The following is an 8,994-nucleotide window of genomic DNA, read 5'->3' on the forward strand; positions in this document are numbered from 1 at the left end:
TTCATTTGAATTTTTCAAAACCGAGGCAGCATTATATATTTCCATTTATGCATCTGCCAGACGCTTTTATCTAAAGTGACTTGCAATGCATAACAGGCTGTATATTTTTATCAGTAAAGATTGTTTAGATGATTGTGTGGTCAATGTTGTGAAACCCATGATTCAGAAGACACAAAGAAACAGTGTGAGCACAGCACGGAGGGTTATTAAAAACCTCCTTTGCCTCAGTGCTTGAGAGGTCAGAACAATGCTTTCGTGTCAGATATGTGCGTCGTACCTGCGTCAGTGTTGTTTATATGTGACCTCCTCCCAGGCTCCAGGAAGAGTAAGAAAAACTGGAGGTTTTGTAAACACTGGCTCATTGTGCTTCATTAGATGTATCGTGTACACCGGGAGGCAATTCACATGACTTGGAGGCAATGAGGTGCATGATGTTGACATTGAAAGATGTGTCATTGGAAAACCAACAGGAAATTGAAAATGGATTGTGTTTTAAACATTTGCATTATATTAGTGGTGTATGTGGATGGGTGAGTAATATGTTTCCATTGGTGCGTTTTAAGTGAAGCTTTGATAGCGTTTATCACTCATTTCTACAGATGCCGAAATGAATGGATAAGGTGGATTGTGGGATTGACAGCAATGTGTAAAGCTACAGCTCTCTGGTGTTGAAAGCAATACTCCAGGCGAATATCAAAATGACCCCATGATGTACTCACTCACAAGTAATCCAAGATACATACGTCAATCATCTTTCAGACAAACACATTTGGAGTTATTTTAGTAAATGTTTTTGCTTTTCCAAGCTTATAATGGGAGATAACAGGGATCAGGGAACAACTTCTGACTTTGAAGTCCATATTTTAAACTTTATGTGGTGGTTTCCCAGACAGGGATTAGTTTAAGCAAGTCCTTAGTTTAATTAGGAAATATAACTAGTTTGAACAAACATACCTTACTAAAAACATTACTTGTGGCATTTTGAGGCAAAACAAAGGTCACTAGTGGATTTTAACCCTCAAACGCTCCTCTACACTACTGGCCCTTGGGGTCTATATGACCCCAAAATTAAAAGCATAATTGTAAGAAAAATATACATTTTCAATAATACAAATAATATATCATCTTTTTTTGTTTACTTCTCATCTATACAATAAATTTTGTTTTGAGAGATTTTAAGTACCGTTGTACCTGTTTACCATTACATTCCTCATCTACACTATTAGCTTACCTAAAAAAACTCACATTTTCATGAAAAGTCACATAAATAATAATCTAAATTTGATTTAAATTGTTTTTAGATATTGATATAGGTGTTGGGTGTTGAATTCAGTCATCTGTTTTTAGAAAAAGCATAAAAGAATTACAGTTTAGGAATTAAATCATTTCAACCAGCATAGAGACCCATTCATTTTACTGGATATGGGCAACTGCTTACGTAACTACTTTAGTGATACATTTTGTGAATTTCTGTTTATATAAACATTAGAAAGGACATTAAAAATAAATATTATTTCAAATAGAAATTTTTTGTAAGGTATGTTTGTTCAAACTAGTTATATTTCCTAATTAAACTAAGGACTTGCTTAAACTAATCCCAGTCCGGGAAACCGCCTCAAAAAACTATAATAACTAGCTTTCGGTAACAACAACATCTTGGACGAAAGCAATTCACGAGAGTCACTGCGCAATTTACCAATGGCAACAAACGTTCACTACTTTAAAACTCTCTCGTGAATCGTGTAAGTCCAAGATGGCGTCATAACCAGAAGCTAGCTACACTTAAAAAAAAAGCTGGGTTATTTTTAACCCAGTGCTGGGTCAAAAAGGGACGAACCCAATCCATTTGGGTTGTAATTTAACCTACACCCTTAGAACGGATGTGTTAAAAACCACACATTGGTTGTTTCAATAATAACACAGAGATAACTCTGTGTTATTATTGAAACAACTAATGTGTGGTTTTTAACACATCCATTCTAAGGGTGTAGGTTGGGATTCTGGGACAACGCATTTAGTGTGTTGTCCCAGAATCCACCCATCCATCTCTGTGTTATTATTGAAACAACACATTTTGTGTTACTTTTAAAATCACCACAAAATAACACAATGTGTTAAAAGCTTAACACAAAAAGATGTGTAAAAAATTAACACATCCTTTCTAAGAGTGTATGCTGGGTTGTTTCAACCCAAAATGTTGGGTTGACTGGAGTATCCCTTTAATGCTGTTTATATTTGACTTAAAATTGGGTTAAAACAACTCAGCATACGTGAAATCACAACCTACCGGGTTGGGTTTGTCCTTTTTGACCCAATGCTGGATTGAAAATAATAATTTTTATGAGTGAAAATACTGTATAATCAGTGTTGGGGGTAACGCATTACAAGTAACGTGCATTACGTAATAATATTACTTTTCTGAAGTAACGAGTAAAGTGTACACATTAATATTTGAGTTACTTTTTTAAGTAATGCAAGTTACTTCTCAGTTTAATTAATTAGATGTTAAAAAACAACGCACTGCATTAAACTGAACGTATTAACATAGAATTACACATTCTATGCGTGAACAGTTTCAGTTAAAAATGGAGATGGCAGACCAGAGCTTGATATTTTGGCGATGGAAATATGCAATTTCTGAATGCAAAACTTCTCAGTCATAAAAAAACCCTGCAAAGTAAGAAAAAGTAACGCAAAAGTAACTTAAAAGTAATGCAAGCATTACTTTCCATGAAAAGTAACTAAGTAACGCAATTAGTTACTTTTTTGAGGAGTCACTTAATATTGTAATGCATTACTTTAAAAGTAACTTTCCACAAATATATATATATATAATATTGTATATGAAAATTCTGTCATCATTTACTCATCCTCATGTTGTTACAAACCTGTATAAATTTATTTTTTCTGATGAACACAAAAGAGGATATTTTGAGAAATGATGGTAAACACACAGCATGTAGTGTTCATTGACTTCCATAGTAGGAAAAAATATTTTGGAAGTATTGTGATAAATGATGAAGAAAATATTTTGATAAATGATGGAAAGCACACAGTTGACGGTACCCATTAAATTCCATATATTTTTATTCCTACTATGGACGTCAATGGACACTATATGCTGTGTGTTTACCATCACTTCCCAAAATATTTTCGTTTGTGTTCATCAGAAAAAAAATTCATACAGATTAAAAACAACATGAGGATGAGTAAATGATGACAGAATTTTCATTTTTGGGTGAACTATCCCTAACATTTGCCCCAACAATGGGTTAAAATTTTGTGTTAAACCAATTCAGCATAGGTTGATTTCTTACCCAGCGGGTTGGGTTCATCCATTTTTTGTGTAAACTAATTACATGTAAATGCCTTAAATGCACTAAATGTCCATGTAAACACTAAATGCACCGTCGCTGTCAAATCAATCAATCATAGATAATGCCTCAATTTTACTGCATACCAAAATAATTAGCTACATATAAAAACAACAATAAAAGACGAATTCAGCCTTGTATGTGAATTTGATTCTCAACCCTCTTGTTTTCGTCTCCCCAGAAAAATCTACCAGAATCCTTTTGTTTTGATTCACAGAAATGGAAATCTCACTTCCTGAGCCCGGTGTCAAAGGACCGGCAACAGAAGGAATTGCGGGAACAAAGTGAGCAAACACAGCCAACCAAAGCACCTCGATCCGTGTTACACAGAGATACTGCAGGCATTCATTCTGTAATTGAGCCGTGCTTGTGAACTTCTTCAGCGCTGTATTGATTTTTGGCAGACAGCCACTGCGGCCTTCATTTTAGCCTGAAACTCACACGCAGGAAATTCATGCTAAAAAATAATAAATTGAGCATCACAATGGATCTATTGTAAAGTAAAATATCTCCTTTTTACACGGGTTTGACTTTTATTCTCTTTAGAGGCTCTGGATAGAGCGTGTGGTGCGGATACAGTGCTTATTGATTTGCCATTAACTTCAATGGGAAGGAAAAATCTATGACCATCTCTTTAAATAACCATCACATGTGCTCAGGCAAATGCGTAAGGTGTGTAGAGGGATTTACAGTCGATATAACATGTGATACTCTTATCAAAGGTGGTTTGGTTTAAACAAAAACAAGATTTAACCTCTCCAATACTATAATAACTATGTAACCGTTTCTCTAATGTAAAAGTCATGGAAGATATTCATAACATAATCGTGATTACCGATTATCTCATGGTCTATATAAATTTCATTTTTTATTTGTTACAATTAACACACAAGCAGAGCAAAAACCTTCTTCTGAATTATAAATTAAACCATATATTTTCATCCACATTAATCTATCATTTTAGTTTGAAACAAAGCAAACCCCCCTCTTTTGCACTCTACTCAACATTCCCCAACAATAGTACGGAGGATTCCGACACTCCCGGATTTCCATATAGATAGACCACCACATTACAGTGCATTGCACTGTCCAGTTATCCTATCAGCGTTTTTTCGAGATATTCTTTTGTTAATATGTTTCATCTCCCCCCCTGCATGCTTTTCTCCCGCATGTCCACGTCTTTTATTAGGTGCGTGATTGGTTTCGTCTGGTCAAATGAATACGCCGGGCTGTTACATTAACTGCTAATACAGTTATGGGGCGAGAGGAACTCAAGGTTCCTGTGTGAAATAGCTCCATTGACCCTGAGACCACATAGTCTGTTGTCAAGGCTAGGCTGCCCTAAATCCCAATGCCAGGAGAATGCGAATTAAAATGCGAGGAACACAGCCAACACAAGTGAAATGCCAAGTTCACACTCATAGGAAACGGCATATGCCAGTCTGGATTTACATGACACTGGCCAAAGGAGGATTTTATTGCTTAGAGGTTGTTCTGTCGAAGCTAAGGAGAGTTATTGGAGGTTTTATAGTGTGAAGAAGCGTTTTCCACTACAAAAAAACACATTTGTGTAACAGATTGTAAAGGTTCTTGGAACCATACAGCCTTAAATAGGTCTTTAATGCATGACATTGTTTAGTACCTTTATTTTTAATTTAATTCATGTCAACTTCAGCTCTGCCCTTATTGAATTTAACCTTTGTTTTGTAAAAGTGTAGTAAACATGCACTGTAAAAAAATTCCGTAGAAATTACAGTGTTATTGCAGCTGGGTTGCCGGTAACTTACTGTAGATACAAATTTATGTTATTTACTGGCAACATTTTGTTCAACGTTAAATAAATTTTAAATATTAACAAGTCTTAATCTTTACAGAATAAAACTATACAATAACAGCCTCATGCAAAGCATTCTGGGAACCAGAAAACATCATCAACATTTTTCTGTTTTTTCCTTCAGATTTTGTTTCCCAGAATGTTTTGCTTGATGCTGTTCTTTAGTTTTACTCTGTAAAGACAAAGACCTAAATGTTTAATGTTCATTTAACTTTGAACAAAATGTTGCCAGCAAATAACATAAATCCAAATCTACGGTAAGTTACCGGCAACCCAGCCGCAACAACACTGCAATTTCCATGGAATTTTTTTTACAGTGCAGTGTTATTGCAGCTGGGTTGCCGGTAACTTACCGTAGATTTAAATTTATGTTATTTACTGGCAAGAGTTTGTTCAAAGTTAAATAAATTTTAAATATTAACAAGTCTTAATCTTTACAGAGTAAATCTATACAATAACAACCTCATGCAAAGCATTCATGTTCAAAGCATTTAATGTTCATTTAACTTTGAAAAAAATGTTGCCAGTAAAAAACATAAATTTAAATCTACGGTAAGTTACCGGCAACCCACCTGCAATAACACTGTAATTTCTAGGACATTTTTTTACAATGTGTTTTTTGGTGTATTGATTACTATTAGCAAAACCATGGTTTTACTACTGTACCCATTGTTTAATTATATATGGTTATTGAAAAATCATGGGTACTTTACAACAGTAACCATGTTTTTTATCGTAGTAAAATCATGGTCACTCTCCAAAAATTCTTAAAAATACCTTTTAATGCTTTAAAATTGTGTTTTGTATTTATTTAATAAAATTTAGGTCAAATTAAAATCTACACTGTAAAAAAATTCTGGGTTGCCGGTAACTTACTGTAGATTTAAATTTATGTTTTTTACTGTTAACATTTTGTTCAAAGTTAAATGAACATTAAACATTTACAAGTCTTTGTCTTTATAAAGTAAAACTAAAAAAACAGCATCAAGCAAAACATTCTGGGAAACAAAATCTGAAGCAAAAAAAACAGAAGAGGTTTGATGATGATTTCTGGTTCCCAGAATGCTTTGCATGAGGCTGTTGTTGTGTAGTTTTGTTCTGTGGAGATAAAGACTTGTTAATATTTAAAATGTATTTAACTTTGAACAGGCTCTTGCCAGTAAATAACATAAATTTAAATACAGTACATTACCGGCAACCCAGCTGCAATAACATTGTAATTTCTACGGAATTTTTTTACAGTGTACATTTTGAGTCTAAATGTTATTTTCCATAAAGAACTGAACACAAGCAGTCAAACTACAACCAGTCTTTGATATCTTAAAGGCTTTGGCACACGCAGATCTTTTAAATGTGTTTATCGCAGCCGAAATAGCAGTTTACAGCAAAGTCAGACTGCCTGGGTGGATGTTGGAAGAGAAATCATGGTTCAGTGCTTGATATACTATTGACAGGTCATCCTACTGGATCCCTTTGCACCCTGGGGATCTCTGCTGTCTGTTTTGGGCCCCTCCCCCTCAGTCGACAATCCCAACCCCCTTCATCTGCTCTGGGGGTAGAGGAGCGGTGCGCCACGGGTCCGTTCTGATGAGCAGACACTCCTACCAGCAGTGTGCATAACAATGACATAGTCTCTCTAAAATTGATAAAGCGCTAGATGAAAACGCAGGCAGAAAATTAACCGTGGCACCGTATTTTATCTCAACAATCCTGCAATAATTGAAAAATAATGGAATTTGAAGCTCGCAGTGACGGGGGAAAATTGCACTGACGCTTTCCATCTGAATGGCAAAAAGTAAAAAAAATGTACTTTCTTGTGATGTAATCGCATTTCTTGACTGATTAAATAATAGCTTGTTATGCTGTATATACATAAAATAATTGAATCCATTGTTTTGGGAAAACTCATTTAGGAATAACTTTAAAATGTATCAGTTTGGCAAACTGTGTGCAGTTTTGATATTAGCTCATTAAGATACTGAAACTTAATGAGCACCCACTGCGCTGGGACTGAATGCCTGTAGGCCCCACTTAACATTTTCTAATACCCTTCTAGCCCTCAACCAATCCTCTTCCATGACCCTTTATAGTTGTATAAATGCAACGCTTGGTTAAGCAATAGAAGCTTCTCTTATAGTCTGGCACAAATAGCTCTCTCTCTCTCTCTCTCTCCTATCTCTCTCTCCTCTCTCACTCTCTCCCCATTTTGGGTTTTCTCAGAATGAGTTTCCATACATGGAAATGATCTGTAACAATCAGTTTAAGATCATTTCAAGAGGTTTCTGTTTTTCAACTCTCTTTTGCTGCCAACCAGACCAGATTTCTAGTGCTGCCACAAAGGCTAAGGTCATTGTCATTATCATGCCATTAATATAAGTCAGCAACACAAAGAAATCTGGTCTTTTTAAACAACATGCATGGATTTGAGCTGCTATATCTGAGATGCTGACAAACTGAACCTGTCTAAAAATTATAAACAAGTGCTCTATTGCTTATTAAAGGGATAGTTCACCCAAAAATTAAAATTCTGTCATCATTTTCTCACCCATGTTGTTACAAACCTGTAGAAATGTCTTTGTTTTAATCAACAGGAATGTTTGTGCCAAAACTGATCATAAGCCCCATTCAGTTCTATAGTCCTATGAAAGTGAATGGGGCTCATGAATGGTTTGGTTACAAAATATCTTCGTGTTCACCAGAACAAAGAAATTTATACAGGTTTGTAACATTATGAGAGGGAGTAAATCATGACGAATTTTTATTTTTGGGTGAACTATCTCTTTAAATCTGGGTTTGTTTGATCAAGATGCATTCCACAAGCAGATCTGTGCTATAAAAAATATTGTTTTTTTAAAAAAAAGTAAAAGGATAAATTGCGAAAGGGTGGTTTTTATGCTGGGCTCCATTTTGTGTTGGACTGTGTATAGGGATTTAGATTTAGAGGCAATGAAGGCAAATGTTGCTCTTACAATGTGATTACTTCGTAGTGTTCCATCTCATTCGTTAAAATAAGTGCAAATATTAGAGTCATGTGTCATTGCAGGTGTAGTTCATACATTTTAACCATTCTCTCTCGCTCGCTGTCTCTCTCTCTCTCTCTCTCTCTCTTTCGCTCTCTGTGTTTCTGCGGCAGCAGGGCGTATTCCTCAAAACCGACACGCGGCATAAAACGACGATAAAATTGCCTTTATCATAAACACATTCCATCATATATCGTGTCCTGTGTGTAGATATTTCCGTCTGTGTGTAGAGAAATGTCATCAAAGTGCATAAAACCGATATATTTTGCTCTTTCTATTTCATTGCCATATATGGATATGTGGTTGGCTGTTGACGCCTCGGCTTCCTTTTAACCCTTTAGTTGCTGTATTTTATTCGCTGGCAATACAGATGCGATTCTAATAATTCGCGTACTGTACTTATTCCCAGTTAGCGAAGGCGATGCAGACCCAAATCTGCATGCCGTGTTATTTATTGTGCACTCCACAATGCAAACCTTTGTAAAATCGTTACGTGTTAATGCGTATAGTCACTAAATGTGCTAAAATGAGCAATGCATTTCCTGGCGCTACACGGAACCGAATGCGATTGTTCGAAATGAGCGATTAATTATTGCTTACTGGCGCTAAACGTAATAGTGCCTTTATTTATATAAAATCTCATTTACCCAAGAGCTTTAGAAAGGTGTGCTGGTCGATGCTGTACATGCGTTTGGGGGTTTGGAAAACGGGGTATTCTGGTGCTTCTCTTGAGTTTATATATTAAAAAACTAACGCTATATATGAA

General features: G+C 35.5%; 1 long non-coding RNA gene across 1 annotated transcript; it reads left to right on the forward strand.

Moving 5' to 3' along the window:
* Positions 1 to 219: 219 nt before the first annotated feature.
* LOC141350894 (uncharacterized) lies at positions 220 to 3,893 on the forward strand. Its single transcript, XR_012358990.1, has 3 exons — positions 220 to 530; positions 600 to 725; positions 3,556 to 3,893. It is a non-coding gene; the product is annotated as an uncharacterized lncRNA (long non-coding RNA).
* Positions 3,894 to 8,994: the final 5,101 nt, after the last annotated feature.

The sequence above is a fragment of the Misgurnus anguillicaudatus genome, chromosome 19 (genome assembly GCF_027580225.2).
Source record: "Misgurnus anguillicaudatus chromosome 19, ASM2758022v2, whole genome shotgun sequence".
Classification (NCBI taxonomy): domain Eukaryota; kingdom Metazoa; phylum Chordata; class Actinopteri; order Cypriniformes; family Cobitidae; genus Misgurnus; species Misgurnus anguillicaudatus.